Source organism: Balaenoptera physalus (assembly GCF_965194825.1).
Source record: "Balaenoptera physalus genome assembly, chromosome: 3".
Taxonomy (NCBI): domain Eukaryota; kingdom Metazoa; phylum Chordata; class Mammalia; order Artiodactyla; family Balaenopteridae; genus Balaenoptera; species Balaenoptera physalus.
Window position 1 is genome coordinate 55,167,180 of NC_138890.1, and position 18,084 is coordinate 55,185,263.

General features: G+C 41.4%; 1 protein-coding gene across 5 annotated transcripts in view; it reads left to right on the forward strand.

Annotated features, from left to right (window-relative positions):
• The window catches only part of PRELID2 (PRELI domain containing 2), a 77,487-nt gene that overhangs the window by 19,727 nt on the left and 39,676 nt on the right, over positions 1 to 18,084 (forward strand). Inside the window, exon 7 of one of the 5 annotated variants that reach the window (XR_014261683.1) lies at positions 2,141 to 2,328. The exons of the other annotated variants lie outside the window; for them this stretch is intronic. The gene's annotated coding sequence lies outside the window, so the exon portion shown is untranslated. The remainder of the gene's footprint in view (positions 1 to 2,140; positions 2,329 to 18,084) is intronic. 5 annotated transcript variants of the gene reach the window in all.

An 18,084-nucleotide genomic window follows, 5' to 3' on the forward strand; every position in this document is an offset into this window, starting at 1 on the left:
CATGCATATTTTAAGTTTATACAGATTCTGTCACCAATATATTAATAAGTTAATTTACACTCTCATCAGCAGCACATGAAAGCTCATTTCCTACAATATTGCCAGGACTTACTATTAACATACTGTTTAATTTTTGCCTGTATAATGGGTGAGAAATGATTAATTCCTTTGAAATAGGTTTACAAACAAAAGCAAACTATAACAAGCACCACATGTTAATAGTGATTATTGCTGTGAACTATGATTTCAGAGGATAATTGACTGTATGTTTTTCTGTTGTATATGGTTTGAGATTTTTATTTACCTGTCATTTTAAGGGAAATAAAGCCCTCAAACCCAAATAACTAAAAATCAGAAATCTAAAATCCATCTGAAGCCCCATCACTTGTTCAAATCATTTCTGCTCCCCATAATTTTGGTCCTATAGTGATAATTCTAGAATGTTCCAGCAGCACACTGGGTGAGTATGAATGCCAAGTCTTATTAGCGTCTGAGGTGGGCTTGCTCTGAACCACCCACTAGCTTTTTTTTTCTTAGTCTCCCCATGTCAAGAGCTTCACATAGAACATAGATGTTTGGGATTAACTATAAAAGTTGTGGGTAAAGAATAGAGCTTTTTTTTTTCCTTTTTTTGTAGAAGTAGTAAAAGGACAGAATTGGCTGATTTTATGCAAAAAACACAGAAGTCTTTCGTTTCATATGCCTCATTTCAGCCTCATTTTATCAACTATCTGGGCTGTCGGCTGGTCTGAAAAGCAGTACTAAACCTTCATCAGTTCTTTGTAAAATAATAACTGTCCTGGAGAATCCAGGAAAACTTCCTGCAGGACCTTTTTCCATTGTGTGTTTTTAAAAATTATTTTTTAAATAGTCATTCTGATTTTGGAAAAAATGTTACATGTATCTTGTAAAAAACACTAAATTCAGGGAAAAACGAAGCAGTTTTCATCATATAACAATAGTGCCTGTTTACATAATTTTCTTGATCCAATCCTAATGGCATTTAGATTGTTTCTGAATTTTTCGCTATTATAAACAATGCTGTGATGAAATCCCTATGATTACATATTTCCTCACTTATTCAATGACCTTTTAAGGTAGATGGGACAGGTGGGATTTCTGGGTCAATTCAAAGGTTTTGTGCATTTTATATTTTGATACATATTACCAGATTCCTCTGTAAAAGAGTTTGACCAACTACACCTTTTCCTTTCTTTGGTTTGTTATGTTCTTGTCCTCTGCAAAACACTCTCTTATTAATGATTGACACAGCAGGCCAGTATTTATTGACTCCTATTATGTCAAGGTCAAAGCTAGATCCTTCACCTGAGGTGTTTTGAAGCTAAGGTTAGATAACTTACCCAAAGAGAGATGGTCACTAAGTTGCCCAGCCAATATGTGACCCCACCTTGAGCAAAGTGGTGAGGCAGGAATATGGACATTTTTAAAGGATGGACTTAATCTCAAACTGTAGGTTGCTTTGGATTCCAGGTTATGGAGAATGGGTTTTGTTCTTCTGGCAACAAGCAGTCACACAAAGGTTTCTGAGCAGGGGATGATGTAATGACAGCTGTGATTCAGGCTCTGGGAAACTTATGTTTTCTTAGGTCTTGACATGGATTTAGAAAGGCATTTTAGGCAGACATTCTAAATGAGTGGGTAATCTTGGGGGGACATGAAAGAAAGGACCCATTATTATTTCCATTCCCCTCCTTTGCAGGGAATGTGAGAGTAAGGGCTATCCACTGCACCCAGAAGATGAAATATGGACCATCTTTTTTTAAAGAAAAAAAAAAAATGCTGTCACGGCTGCTGAGTCTAAAATTAGACCTTCAAGCTGTGTGTTGGTTAGCAGGTGCGGATGTGTGACGGGAAACCAGATGTCATTCTGTCCCTGTGCGTGGCCTGTCGGCTCAATTCAGAGATGGCCTGAAATGGGTTTCCCGTAGAATCTGGCCAAGCCTTGACCTGTATCTCTTTACATAGATCCAGTTTTGGCTTTCTGCTGATGTCTCTGCAGTTGTGGCACCTTCTTGGGCAAGAGCTCCTTTGGTCTTTCTCTGTCTGTGTATCACACAATTGGGTATTTCTAATATGCTTTCTTCCTTTATTAACTTCATTGGACATTTTTTCCTTGCAGTTTTTATGGACTGGAGTTTACATCCTTTTCAGAAGCTAGAGTGATGTGATGTTTCGCACTCATCTCGATTTTTCCAGAGTCCAGCTTGGCACTCCATGCCTCAGAGACGTCCTCCTATACCTGTTCTGTCCCTTCTCCTATACCCATCAGGCCGCCTTCCACAGCAAATTACAGACACCCTGACTCAGGTGATTCCAGCCATCACTTATGTACGTTTACTCTGTGCCAGGCTCTGTTCTAAGTGCTTGATATATGTATGTATTTGTGTATATATGAGTTTATATATATAAATTCATTTAATTCTCATAGCAACCCTATGAGGTTGGAACTATTATTATACCCATTTTACAACTTGAGGCTTAGAGAAGGTAAGTAACTTATACTAGCTAAGATGGCCAGTAAGTGTCAGAGTCAGATTCAAACCCCAGGTGGTATGGCTCCAGAATCTATGCTGCTGGCAATGACACTGTCCTTCCTCTTAGTAAGGAGCTCTATTATCTCATAACCAAGTGGGGTACAGTTTCATAGTTGTTCTTCTTTTGGCTCCACCTTTCCCTGTGTATCCAATTTTTTTTTCAAGTTTGTTTAACTCATGGCTGCCAGCAGCAACTAGGGTAGCAAGCATCTTTGTCCTCATTTAGTGAGGGAAAGAGACCTGTGAGAGTGAGAGAACCCATCCCAACCAAGAGGGACAAGGCCTTTCCCTGAATCTCTCTGAGTCAGCCTCAATCACCTGCTCCCTCGTGGACCAGTAAGAGTGATCAGAGGCTGATACCGGCTGACTGGCCCTCACCAGTCAGGATCTGCCCCTAGAGCTGGGGTGGGATCCCTTCCCTCTGAAATACATGGGCTGCATGGGAGAGGGCTGGGCACCTGGACACGAACACCCCTAGAGTATAGTAAGAAGGACCACTGCACACTGGTTTTCCCCTTCAACATGGTACCCACTGTCTTTGTTATGCTTTGGAAGTGATAAACACTTACTACAGCAAGTGAATACAGGGATATCTCTGTACCACCAGTCATTGGGCCTCCCAAGGGACAGGAACCAGGAACTAAGGCAGCCTCACAGTCTCCTGTCTTTCCATACCTGACTCGTTTGTCCAAAACACAGATCTACTTCATTCCACAGCCAGCCTGGCTCCTCCAGGCCTGTGCAGGGTCTCTCCTGTCCTGTGTCACAGTAACTGACTAGATTCTGGGGTTAGAAACCACCTCTGAAACTAAAATTATGTGCCCTTGCACAATTTATTTCTCTTCTCTAAGCCTCAGTGTGCTCATCTGTGTGATGGGGATGATATCCCTACCTTGGAGGGCTGTTGTGGGAATCAAATGAGTTCATACACGCAGAGAGCTTCGAGCAGCACCTGCCCGTAGTGGTCAGTAAATGTTAGTGCTCAACATCGTGACTTTTATTGTTGTCATCCTCATCTTCTTAAAAATTCACATGACTTTTGATTCTAATCCTAAGCATGTACTATTTTAATACAGAAACAGTGTTTATGGTTATTTCCATTACGCTGCAGGGAGATGTTCCACGTCGTGATTTTGCATTCCCCTGGTTCACCATCTCTGGGGGTATGAGCTCCTCAGTTCGAGAGTCATGGGAGTAGGAACACTTCTCTTTTAGTTCCAGAGCTAGATTGAAGCACTGGAGAGCATAGCATGCAGGGGTCAGTGCAAGCGTTTGGCGTGGACTGAATTCTCCCGGATTTGGGGTTCTCTTCTTGGCTCCTGCTATGACCACGGCTGCTGTAGACCCAGGACTGTCATGCGCAGTGCTCTGAGGAACTGACTGGGTTTCCAGAGTCAGAGATGCTGGGGGGCGATGCACAGCTTGGCCTTGGGACACTTGGGACAAATCAGAGAATAGAAAAATGAATTTTAATCTGAAATAAAAAATTGGAAGTCAGCTCTCATGGGAATGTGCTTTTATTTATATTTATTTATTTATTTATTTGGCTGTGCCACGTGGCCTGTGGGATCTTTCCGACCAGGGATTGAACCCTGGTCCCCTGCATTGGGAGCACTGAGTCTTAATCACTGGACTGCAAGGGAAGTCCTGTGCTTTGCTTATTATGTAGAGTAAGATACAGGCATTTACTCTTGGAAGTGGGGAAAGGAGTGCACTATTTTACATTTTTCAGAATGAAAAGTCATGATTTCTGCCCTCTGAAACATTACAGTCCAAGATAAGCTTATTAATTTCTTACTCTTTTGTGTTTGCTTCTAGACTTTTTAATTTTTTAAAATTTTGTAACATCTTTATTGGAGTATAATTGCTTTACAATGGGTGTTAGTTTCTGCTTTATAACAAAGTGAATCAGCTATACATATACATATATCCCCATATCTCTTCCCTCTTGCGTCTCTCTCCCTCCCACCCTCCCTATCCCACCCCTCTAGGTGGTCACAAAGCACTGAGCTGATCTCCCTGTGCTATGTGGCTGCTTCCCACTAGCTATCTATTTTACATTTGGTAGTGTATATATGTCCGTGTCACTCTCTCACTTCATCCCAGCTTACCCGTGCCCCTCCCTGTGTCCTCAAGTCCATTCTCTAGTAGGTCTGTGTTTTTATTCCCATCCTGCCCCTAGGTTCTTCATGACCACTTTTTTTTTTTTAGATTGCATATATATGTGTTAGCATACGGTATTTGTTTTTCTTTTTCTGACTTTCTTCACTCTGTATGACAGATTCTAGGTCCATCCACCTCACTACAAATAACTCAATTTCGTTTCTTTTATGGCTGAGTAATATTCCATTGTATATATGTGCCACATCTTCTTTATCCATTCATCTGTCGATGGACACTTAGGTTGCTTCCATGTCCTGGCTATTGTAAACAGAGCTGCAGTGAACATTGTGGTACATGACTCTTTTTGAATTATGGTTTTCTCAGGGTATATGCCCAGTAGTGGGATTGCTGGGTGGTATGGTAGTTCTATTTTAGTTTTTTAAGGAACCTCCATACTGTTCTCCATAGTGGCTGTATCAATTTACATTCCCACCAACAGTTCAAGAGGGTTCCCTTTTCTCTACACCCTCTCCAGCATTTATTGTTTGTAGATTTTTTGATGATGGCCATTCTGACCGGTGTGAGATGATATCTCATTGTAGTTTTGATTTGCATTTCTCTAATGACTAATGATGTTGAGCATTCTTTCATGTGTTAGTTGGCAATCTGTATATCTTATTTGGAGAAATGTCTATTTAGGTCTTCTGCCCACTTTTGGATTGGGTTTTTTGTTTTTTTGATATTGAGCTCCATGAGCTGCTTGTAAATTTTGGAGATTAATCCTTTGTCAGTTGCTTCATTTGCAAATAGCTTCTCCCATTCTGAGGGTTGTCTTTTCGTCTTGTTTATGGTTTCCTTTGCTGTGCAAAAGTTTTTAAGTTTCATTAGGTCCCATTTGTTTATTTTTGTTTTTACTTCCATTTCTCTAGGAGGTGGGTCAAAAAGAATCTTGCTGTGATTTATGTCATAGAGTGTTCTCCTATGTTTTCCTCTAAGACTTTTACAGTGTCTGGCCTTACATTTAGGTCTTTAATTCATTTTGAGTTTATTTTTGTGTATGGCATTAGGGAGTGTTCTAATTTCATTCTTTTACATGTAGCTGTCCAGTTTTCCCAGCACCACTTATTGAAGAGACTGTCTTTTCTCCATTGTATACTCTTGCTTCCTTTATCAAAAATAAGGTGACCATATGTGTGCAGGTTTACCTCTGGGCTTTCTATCCTGTTCCATTGATCTGTATTTCTGTTTTTGTGCCAGTACCATACTGTCTTGATTACTGTAGCTTTGTAGTATTGTCTGAAGTCAGGGAGCCTGATTCCTCCAGCTCTGTTTTTCTTTCTCAAGATTGCTTTGGCTATTCGGGGTCTTTTGTGTTTCCATACAAACTGTGAAATTTTTTGTTCTAGTTCTGTGAAAAATGCCATTGGTAGTTTGATAGGGATTGCATTGAATCTGTAGATTGCTTTGGGTGGTATAGTCATTTTCACAATGTTGATTCTTCCAATCCGAGAACATGGTATATCTCTCCATCTATTTGTATCATCTTTCATTTCTTTCATCAGTGTCTTATACTTTTCTTCATACAGGTCTTTTGTCTCCTTAGGTAGGTTTATTCCTAGATATTTTATTCTTTTTGTTGCAATGGTAAATGGGAGTGTTTCCGTAATTTCACTTTCACATTTTTCATCATTAGTATAAAGGAATGCGAGGGATTTCTGTGCAGTAATTTTGTATCCTGCAACTTTACCAAATTCATTGATTAGCTCTAGTAGTTTTCTGGTAGCATCTTTAGGATTCTCTATGTATAGTATCCTGTCATCTGCAAACAGTGACAGCTTTACTTCTTCTTTTCCGATTTGGGTTCCTTTTATTTCTTTTTCTTCTCTGATTGCTGTGGCTAAAACTTCCAAAACAATGTTGAATAATAGTGGTGAGAGTGGGCAACCTTGTCTTGTTCCTGATCTTAGTGGAAATGGTTTCAGTTTTTCACCATTGAGGATGATCTTCGCTGTGGGTTTGTCATATATGGCCTTTATTATGTTGAGGTAAGTTCCGTCTACGCCTACTTTCTGGAGGGTTTTTATCATAAATGGGTTTTGAATTTTGTCAAAAACTTTTTCTGCATCTACTGAGATGATCATATGGTTTTTATTCTTCAATTTGTTAATATGGTGTATCACATTGATTGATTTGCATATATTGCAGAATCCTTTCATTCCTGGGATAAACCCCACTTGATCATGGTGTATGATCCTTTTAATGTGCTGTTTGGATTCTGTTTGCTAGTATTTTGTTGAGGATTTTTGCATTTATGTTCATCAGTGATATTAACCTGTAGTTTTCTTTCTTTGTGACATCTTTGTCTGGTTTTGATATCAGGGTGATGGTGGCCTCATAGAATGAGTTTGGGAGTGTTCCTCCCTCTGCTATATTTTGGAAGTGTTTGAGAAGGATAGGTGTTAGCTCCTCTGTAAATGTTTGATAGAATTCACCTGTGAAGCCATCTGGTCCTGGGCTTTTGTTTGTTGGAAGGTTTTTAATCACAGTTTCAATTTCAGTGCTTGTGATTGGTTTGTTTATATTTTCTATTTCTTCCTGGTTCAGTCTTGGAAGGTTGTACTTTTTAAGAATTTGTCCATTTCTTCCAGGTTGTCCATTTTATTGGCATATAGTTGCTTGTAGTAATCTCTCACGATCCTTTGTATTTCTGCAGTGTCAGTTGTTACTTCTCCTGTTTCATTTCTAATTCTGTTGATTTGAGTCTTCTCCCTTTTTTTCTTGATGAGTCAGGCTAATGGTTTATCAATTTTGTTTATCTTCTTAAAGAACCAGCTTTTAGTTTTATTGATCTTTGCTCTCGTTTCCTTCATTTCTTTTTCATTTATTTCTGATCTGATCTTTATGATTTCTTCCTTCTGCTAACTTTTGGTTTTTTTTGTTCTTCTTTTTGTTTTAGGTGTAAAGTTAGATTGTTTATTTGAGATGTTTCTTGTTTCTTAAGGTAGGATTATATTGCTATAAACTTCCCTCTTAGAACTGCTTTTGCTGCATCCCATCAGTTTTGGGTCATCGTGTTTTTGTTGTCATTTGTTTCTAGGTATTTTTTGATTTCCTTTTGGATTTCTGCAGTGATCTCTTGGTTATTAAGTAGTATATTGTTTAGCCTCCATGTGTTTGTATTTTTTACAGATTTTTTCCTGTGATTGATATCTAGTGTCATAGCGTTGTGGTTGGAAAGGATACTTGATATGATATGATTTCAGTTTTCTTAAATTTGCCAAGGCTTGATTTGTCACCCAAGGTATGATCTATCCTGGAGAATGTTCCATGAGCACTTGAGAAGAAACTGTATTCAGTTGTTTTTGGATGGAATGTCCTATAAATATCAATTAAGTCCATCTTGTTTAATGTATCATTTAAAGCTTGTGGTCTGTCCATTGGTGAAAGTGGGGTGTTAAAGTCCCCTACTATGATTGTGTTACTGTCGATTTCTGCCTCGTGTTACTGTTGATTTCCCCTTTTATGGCTGTTAACATTTGCGTTATGTACTGAGGTGCTCCTGTGTTGGGTGCATAAATATTTACAATTGTTATATCTTCTTCTTGATTCTTGGATTGATCCCTTGATCATTATGTAGTGTCCTTCTTTGTCTCTTGTATAGTCTTTGTTTTAAAGTCTATTTTTCTGATATGAGAATTGCTACTCCAGCTTTCTTTTGATTTCCATTTGCGTGGAATATCTTTTTCCATCCTCTCACTTTCAGTCTGTATGTGTCCCTAGGTCTGAAGTGGGTCTCTTGTATACAGCATATATACAGGTCTGGTTTCTGTATCCATTCAGCCAGTCTATGTCTTTCGGTCGGAGCATTTCATCCATTTACATTTAAGGTAATTATCGATATTTATGTTCCTACTGCCATTTACTTAATTGTTTTGCGTTTGTTATTGTAGGTCTTTTCCTTCTCTTGTGTTTCCTGCCTAGAGAAGTTCCTTTAGCATTTGTTGTAAAGCTGGTTTGGTGGTGCTGAATTCTCTTAGCTTTTGCTTGTCTGTAAAGCTTTTAATTTCTCCGTCAAATCTGAATGAGATCCTTGCTGGGTAGAGTAATCTTGATTGTAGGTTCTTCCCTTTCATCACTTTAAATATGTCCTGCCACTCCCTTCTGGCTTGCAGAGTTTCTGCTGAAAGACCTGCTGTTAACCTTATGGGGATTCCCTTGTATGTTATTTGCTGTTTTTCCCTTGCTGCTTTTAATACTTTTTCTTTGTATTTAATTTTTGTTAGTTTGATTAATATGTGTCTTGGCATGTTTCTCCTTGGATTTATCCTGTAGGGGACTCTCTGTGCTTCCTGGACTTGATTGACTATTTCCTTACCCGTATTAGGGAAGTTTTCAACTATACTCTCTTCAAATATTTTCTCAGTCCCTTTCTTTTTCTATTCTTCTTCTGGGACCCCTGTAATTTGAATCTTGGTGCATTTAATGTTGTCCCAAATATCTCTGAGACTGTCCTCAATTCCTTTCATTCTTTTTTCTTTATTCTGCTCTGCAGTAGTTATTTCCACTATTTTATCCTCCAGGTCACTTATCCATTCTCCTGCCTCAGTTATTCTGGTATTGATCCCTTCTAGAGAATTTTTAAGTTCATTTACTGTGTCATTCATCATTGTTTGTTTGCTCTTTAGTTTTTCAAGGTCCTTGTTAAACGTTTCTTAAATTTTCTGCATTCTATTTCCAAGATTTTGGATCATCTTTACCATCACTATTCTGAATTCTTTTTCAGGTAGACTGCCCGTTTCCTCTTCATTTGTTTGGTCTGATGGGTTTTTACCTTGCTCCTTCATCTGCTGTGTGTTTCTCTGTTTTCTCATTTTGCTTAACTTACTGTGTTTGGGGTCTCCTTTTCACAGGCTGCAGGTTTGTCATTCCCTTTGTTTTTGGTGTCTGCCCCCAGTGGCTAGGGTTGGTTCAGTGGGTTGTGTAGACTTCCTGGTGGAGGGGACTGGTGCCTGTGTTTTGGTGGATGAGGCTGGATCTTGTCTTTCTGGTGGGCAGGTCTGCATCCGGTGGTGTGTTTTGGGGTGTCTGTGACCTTATTATGTTTTTAGGCAGCCTCCCTTCTAATGGGTGTTTTTGTGTTCCTGTCTTGCTAGTTGTTTGGCACAGGGTGTCCAGCACTGTAGCTTGCTGGTCATTGAGTGGAGCTGGGTCTTGCTCTTGAGATGGCGATCTCTGGGAGATTTTCGCCATTTGATATTATGTGGAGCTGGGAGGTCTCTGGTGGACCAATGTCCTGAACTTGGCTCTCCCACCTCAGAGGCACAGGCCTGATGCCCAGCCGGAGCACCAAGACCCTGTCAGCCTCATGGCTCAGAATAAAAGGGAGAAAAAAAAGAAAGAAAGAAAAAGTAAAATAAAATAAGATAAAGTTATTAAAATAAAAAATAATTATTAAAAATATAATAAATTTAAAAAGTCATAAAAAAAAGAAAGAAAGAAAGAAGAGAACAACCAAACCAAAAAACAAATCCACCAATGATAACAAGCACTAAAAACTATCCTAAAAAAAAAAATCCAAAAGAAAAAAAAGGAAAAAACGGACAGACAGAACCCTAGGACAAATGGTAAAAGCAAAGCTATACAGACAAAATCACACACAGAAGCATATGCATACACAGTCACAGAAAGAGAAAAAGGGAAAAAAAATATATATCATTGCTCCCAAAGTCCACTGCCTCAATTTGGGATGATTCATTGTCTATTCAGGTATTCCACAGATGCAGGGCACATCAAGTTGTTTGTGGAGATTTAATCCGATGCTCCTGAGGCTGCTGGGAGAGATTTCCCTTTCTCTTCTTTGTTCGCACAGCTCCTGTGGTTCAGCTTTGGATCTGGCCCCACCTCTGCGTGTAGGTTGCCTGAGGCCGTTTGTTCTTCGCTCATCAGGATGGGGTTAAAGGAGCAGCTGATTCGGGGGCTCTGGCTCACTCAGGCCGGGGGGTGGGAGGGGTATGGAGTGTGGGGCGAGCCTGTAGCAGTAGAGGCTGGCGTGACATTGCAGCAGCCTGAGGCGTGCCGTGTGTTCTCCCGGGGAAGTTGTCCCTGGATCACTTGACCCTGGCAGTGGCGGGCTGCACAGGCTCCCGGGAGGGGTGGTGTGGAGAGTGACCTGTGCTCGCACACAGGGTTATTGGTGGCTGCAGCAGCAGCCTTAGTGTCTCATGCCCGTCTCTGGTGTCTGTGCTGATAGCCGCAGCTCATGCCCATCTCTGGAGCTCATTTAGGCGGTGCTCTGAATCCCCTCTCCTCGCGCACCTGGAGACAGTGGTCTCTTGCCTCTTCGGCAGCTCCAGACCTTTTCCCTGGCACACTCCGGGCTAGCTGTGGCACACTAACCCCATCAGGCTGTGTTCACGTAGCCAACCCCAGTGCTCTCCCTGCGATCCGACCGAAGCCCGAGCCTCAGCTCCCAGCCCCCGCCGGCCCCGGCGGGTGAGCAGACAAGCCTCCCGGGCTGGTGAGTGCTACTCAGCACCCATCCTCTGTGCGGGAATCTCTCCGCTTTGCGCTGCGCTCTCCTCTGTGGCTCCGAAGCTTCCCCCCTCCGCCACCCGCAGTCTCTGCCCGCGAAGGGGCTTTCTAGTGTGTGGAAACCTTTCCTCCTTCACAGCTCCCTCCCACTGGTGCAGGTCCCGTCCCTATTCTTTTGTCTCTGTTTTTTCTTTTTTCTTTTGCCCTATCCAGGTACGTGGGGAGTTTCTTGCCTTTTGGGAGGTCTGATGTCTTCTGCCAGCGTTCCGTAGGTGTTCTATAGGGGTTGTTCCACATGTAGATATATTTCTGATGTAGTTGTGGAGAGGAAGGTGATCTCCACATCTTACTCCTCCATCTTGAAGCTCCTCCTGCTTCTAGACTTTAAAATGTATGTATCTGTCAGTTCTGGTTCTTTTCCTTATAATGAATAGATTTTTATTGTACTATGTGGGAATGTAATTGATATGCACTGGATTTGGTATTAATAACATTTACTGTATCCAAGTAATGTAATTCTAAAAGATAATAATCTTGTAAAAGTATTTTCTTGGGCTTTGCCCTTTCACCATAACTGTGTGTGTTTTGGTGGTAAATAAAAACTGCTCTGTTATCTTCAAGCAGGATTTAAGTTATCACTGTCACTGGAGACTCATGCTGTTCATGATGGTACGGAGCTGGGTTTCTCTTGCTTTTGAGTGACAAGACCATAATCCCATACTCAGCATTGAGCATCTTGATGGCTCATGTCTTCACCTTTCCGTGTCTAAGAGCTTCTGCTTATCCATTGAGGCTTGCAAACCTTATTTCTGAGATTTGGAGATGTTCAGCCTAGTAGAATGTGTGTTAATAACATTGGTTATGTTGTCTCAACCTTTATAAGATATCAAAAAAAATCCCACCTGGAATATAGTAAAAGAAACAAAAAAGCCAAAATCAAACCGTATACACAGATTAAATGACTAGGACAAGCAGCTCTTCTTAGTTCAGTAAGTTTTCGTTATCATTGAAGTGACTCATATGAATATTCTTTGTTCTGTTAAATAAGGTATACAATATTTTTAATTTTTAATTTTTAAATTTCTGGATTAAAACATCCCAAGTCTCAAGTATTCATTTGGTGATTCACAAATAGTATAATTTGCATGTTTTGAGGGACTAATTGTTGGGCATTTTTTGTTGTGTATTTGTTTCTTCCGTACTCTGATGTATTTTTTTCCCAGGAGCAAATTTGATAGTTTGGTGACTTGCATGCATTTGGCAGTAGCCTTTTTAGTTGACCTCCAAGCTTGTTTTCACTGAGGTATTAAAATATTCTGGCTTTGTCAACTTTACTTAGGAATGATTCCTAAGCCTCGATCATGATGATAAAGGTCTTGAGGGTGTTGTTATCTAATATCCTGAATAAAAACCACTGTATTCATCCCCAAACAGGATGCCCTGTGCTTATACTGACCTTGATTTCCCATGCACCAGTGGGTGATGAGATAATCAGCAGAACGTACTGCCAGTTATAGAACACGGAGCACCAGTGCCTTTTCTGTAAATATGGCAGGCGTCTGGGCAAGAGCCTTATTTTCCACTCAGTAAGACTGCCCTACAAAAGATACATTTGTGTCCATATAATCAGGGTCTTCTCTGCTCTTCCATCCTGTTGCACCCCTGCATCTGGCATAGTGCTGGGCTCACAGAGGAGGCTCCATGGCCGTTTGTTGAATGAATGACAGATAATGCTTCTTATGGGCTGAAAAGGGGACCGGCAGAAAGGGCACATGCAGATTGGGGAAGTCTGATAGGATGTGGTAGGAAATTCGGTGTAGAGGGACTCTTGAACCCAGTAATGTGGATACTTCTCTCCTGGTTTTTGCTGCTTGGTCACTTACGTGCTGTTGGACTCTGGGAGAAGGGATAAAGCTGGCCTGAGCTCCCTCACAGAGTGGTGTGAAGATTTAATAAGATAATAAATGCCCTACACTTGGGGAGTATAAAGCACTAGATAATGTAGGTTGTCGTTGGAACTAATGGTGAATAAATGCTGCTTTCAAAGTGCCGTGTTTCCTTAAAGGTACTAACTTTGACAAGTGGAGTAAGCTGTTTTATTGAAAATGGAGGTGATGATTGAACTGGAAACAATTATGTTTAGCCAGGAGAGCATTCTGTGCCATTTACAAGTAAGAGCTTTTGAAATATATTAGTGAATGCCTATTGATTTTTTTTTTCCTCTCCCATCCTCCTTTGCCCTTTGGTTTTCAGTTGTGTATTAGTGAAGGGTTGGGGGGAGTTTAAATGTGTGGATTCATGTGGTGATTCTAGTTCTGTCGGCTTGGGCTGGCTCCTGGGAGTCAGTATATTTAAAGTTTTCCCGGTGAATCTGTTGAGCCTCCAGATTTGGGAACCCTTGATAACTAGTTAGTATCCTGTGGTTACAGTGGAAAGCAGACATACAGCTGGCACCCCTTTTGGAGCTCTGTTTTGTGCAAAGTTCCTGTTAATCTTATAAAGCATGACCAGTTGATAATCTGACTCTCCAGCAAACAGTAAACACTTCTTGGCAGAAACACCCTGCTGAAAAGTTTAGCAAAATTTGGATTAACTCTTCTGGAATCTCTTATGGAGCAGAGAGACCAGTTTAATTTCCTTCCTCCCTTCCTCCCTCCCTCCCTCTCTCCCCCCTTCCCTCCTTCCCTCTCTCCCTCCCTTCCTCCCTCCCTTCCTTCCTTCCCTCCCTTCCTTCCTCCCTCCCCCTCTTCCTTCCTCTCTTTCTCTTATTTTTTTTTCCTTTCCTTTTTACTTTCTCCCTCCCCTCCCCTCCCCCCTCCCCTTTCCTTCTCTTCCTCCATCCATCTCTAGTAAATAAAAAGTTTGGGTATGAAAAACTAGAATGTTTTACCAACCAAGAATCGATGCCATGCAGAAACCCTAACGGTCCTGGGACAGTAGCCGGGAGCCTCATGGCTGTCCTCCCGGTGTAAGGGTCTGCCTCCTCCATCAGGTTGCGGGTCAACACCTGGGAGCTGTTCACCCTCTTTTTAATCAAGGCTAGTATTGGTAGCTAAGCAAAGAGATGGGAAAAAAATTGACCAGCTGAGTTCGTTTTCCTGGTTTGAATTCACAGCTACATTTTGAGACGTTTTCTGTGCTGGCGTTGGAGGCTCTTCCATGTCATATGTGTCTGACCTCAAGAAGGGTGTAGTCTTGAGAGGAATCTAAGTGGTCATTCCTAGCTTGTTCTGTTTTATTCTCTGCTCTGCTCTGGGAAGACTCAACAGCCTCTTGTCTGAAGGTAGGAAAACCTTCTGGCCCTCACATAGGTCCTGTTTGGATGAGTCTTGCTCCAAGTATTCTTTATTATCATGTTTAAAAATAATGTTTCCTCTTTTTTTCACAAGTATTACATGTTCATTGTAGGACAGTTACAAGGTACATAGAAGAAAAAACAATATATTCATGCCCTCTTCAGGTCAGTGCTGTTTCTAGTCAGTGACCCCAAAGGGAACCAGTATTCTGACCTCCATCTTTATAGATTAGTTTTGTCTCTTGTTGATCTTCACATGGAATGGAATCGTGTAGTATGTATTCTGCTGTATTAGTTTTTTGTCGTTGTTTTTTGTTCGGCATTGTGTCTAGGAGCTTCATCTTGTGTGTATCAGCAGTTTAGTTTGTTCTTTTCCCATTGCTGTGTAGCATTCCATGGCAGGAGCATACTGCAGTTGCTACAATTTATTTACTTATTGTGCAGAATTTTTACAGACTTGGAATCATACTGTACATGGTATTCTGACTTTTACAATTTAACATTGCATCTGGGACTGTCTTTCCTTATTGAATGTGTCATTTTAAAATGATTTTTAAAAATGGCTGGTCAGATGTATTTATTGGATAAAATTATTCTAGTGTGTTTAATTATTGGGCATTGCATTATTTGCCATTATTTGCTCTTATAGATAGCAATGTGTTGAATATGTTTGTAGCCTGGTCTATGCGCTCATCTAAGATTTTTTGCTCAGAACGCATTGTTAGAGGTAGATGTTATGGGTCCAAGGGTTTGCACATATTTGAGGCTTTTATTAGGTATTGCTGAACTGAAGGATGTATTCCTAAGCATCTCATAAAACTTCCCAGGGACCTGGCAGTTGGCAGTGTTGTACAGACTTATGTTTGAAATGGGATCAGGAACAGCTACATAATTTGCAGGAGCCAGTGCAAAATGAAAATGCAGAGTCCCTTGTTAAAAAATAGATAAGAATTTTGAAACAGTAACAGTGGAGCATTCAACTGAGTGTGTAGCCCTTCTGATAGCTGAGCCCTGCGCCACCCCGTAGAACGTACATCCTTGAAGCCAGCCTGAATGGGATACACGTGCTGGTGGGCCCGATATCCCAAGACAAGCCTCCAATTGGACCAGTTCACAAACTGTGTATTTTGAAGCTTTGTCCACCACTTAGGATGCCAGTAAGCACATTGCCAGTAAGCAAATGTGAATAGGCACATTTCTAGGAGGCAGGATTGTGGGAAGGGACACTGGAGCTGATGTTAACTGTGTGGATTCACAAAGTGGTCATGCCAGTTACTTTTGTGTGACCTTAGCAGATTTGCCACTCTGAACCTCAGTTTCTTCATCTGTAAAATGAGATTAATATTACTACCTCATAAGATAGTGAGAATTAACTGAAATGTGTGTATAAAAGACTTAATACAGTGCTTCTGCACGATCGGCTGTTAATAGGATAGATTGTGAGAATGAATGCTATGTTTTAAGAGACTGAGCCACCCTGCCCTATAATGTTTACCCGCATTAGGCTGCTAGGCTCCTGAGATCCACCGTTTACTTACTCCCTGTTCCTGCTCCTGGTTAATCATTTAGGCCGCAACCCAGTGGTTCCTGGGATGGGTTAAAGGAGAGCCGCTCAGAGGGGAAGGGCTTCAGGAGTGAAGGTTATAGAGACCAGCAGGGTGTTTGGTCTCTGTGGCCGCTGTGCTGGGTGTGTGACATGTGATAGCAGGGAGGGAGGGAAGGCTGGAAAGATGGAGGGTTCTGGAGCTCCAAGGGCCTTGAATGCCAGCATGGGGAGGGAGGGACTCCTTGCCAAGTAGTTTATGGGGATTGAGTGCCATCTAGATGCCAGAGAAGTGGACATACTTTGGAGTTTACTGGAGCTGGATTTGTACTGTGGGCATTTAACTTCCCAGACACCGTGCTCTTCTTTCTGCAAATGGGAATCATAATGATGGTAGTAGTAAATAGCATTATTACTACCAGTGTTAGTATAAGTAACTAACATGTATCGAATGCTTACGCATATTACCTTGAGGGCTTCACACATATTACCTTATTCACCTTTGGAACAAAATTTGAGTAGGTATGATTAACCCCATTTTACAGAGGAGACTGGGCTTCAGGAACTTGCCTACGTGGGCGGGTCCCCATTCCGTGTTAGAGAGGAGATGTGAGTCCAAGCCATCTGACTCCAGGAACCATATGCCGAATTCATGTCCTGTAAAGATATATATATTTAATATAGATATATAAAATATGAGAAGCGCATGTATAATTATGTGTTCGCGTTAAGGCTAAAAAGTGCTTAATACTGACGGAGGACCCTGTAAATTGAATTGGGTCTCTGAGGAAGCACAGTTCTGTAAGTGGGTCTGGTAAGCTGGGGGGAGGGACCGCGTGTCCTGGCGTGGTGAAGTGCACGCACGGGCAGGGCAGTCTCCGCAGCAGTGTCAGGCCCTGCCTGTCCCTTGGGCCACCCCTCTGTGTGGTTACAGGAGAATGCCGAGAACAGCCTGACTAGAACTGAGATGTCATCACAACAAGCATATCCGTGGAACCATTTTTCCTTCTCAAAGACACTTTAATTAAATTCCCATCATGAAAACAATTGGGCAAGGTTTGCTATACCCAACCAGTCAATAATTCAGGGACAGGAGCCCATTAAGAGCTTTTGCTTTCTGGAAACTGCCGTTTTGAGGATTCAGAGCTGGTGGCTGTGTGCTCTGGGGATTAATTCCTGATCCGTGTTTCCTCTGAACTTTTTTATTTCCCCAAATTCAGAAGGAAACACATTTTTAAATGACCCCAGAGTAGGAGACTGATGGAATAAGCTGTCATTCACTTTCACACAGGTGTTCCTAGCTTTGAGATGTGCGCTCTGTCATGATTCCATTGTGTTCTGTGTTGAATTCTGTCCGCCCATGGACAAAGCGATAGATGTGACTCAGGTATAGGCACCGTGTGAGTGAGTGAGCCTCCTCTTTGAACACGTTTCCAGATACTGTGCTGGCTTATCTCTCAGCCAGGTGAAGGCTGCCCCCTACTGACACTAGCAAGTGACCTCCTGAGACATCTGGTTCCGCTTCCCTGACAGAAGTATTGAGATGTACCATAAATTTCTCTTCTTTTGCTTCTCCCCTCCCCTCCCTCCTCTCTCCATCCTTCTGCTGCTAATGCATTATTGATTTCTTACCATGTGCTAAGTCATTGCAATTGGAAATGATGCAATGAAGAAAAACAATATAGGTACAACCATTTAGAAAAACATTTGGCATGTATTCCCCCAGTTTCTCTTTTTTTTTTTTTTGGCCACGCTGCACGGTATGCCGGATCTTAGTTCCCTGACCAGGGATCGAACCTGTGCCCCTCTGCAGTGGAAGTGCAGAGTCTTAACCACTGGACTGCCAGGGAAGTCCTGGCATTTTTTTAAAAGTTGAAACTGTGCATGTCCTGTGACCCAGATATTTGACCACTAGACACTCTAGAGACACTTGTGCACGTATGTAGCTGGATGCATTATAAATATTTACTTTACAGAACTATTAGTAACCCCAAACTGGGTCCACATTAAATGTCCGTCTTCAGTAGAGTGGATAAATAATTTGGAGTATTTTCAAG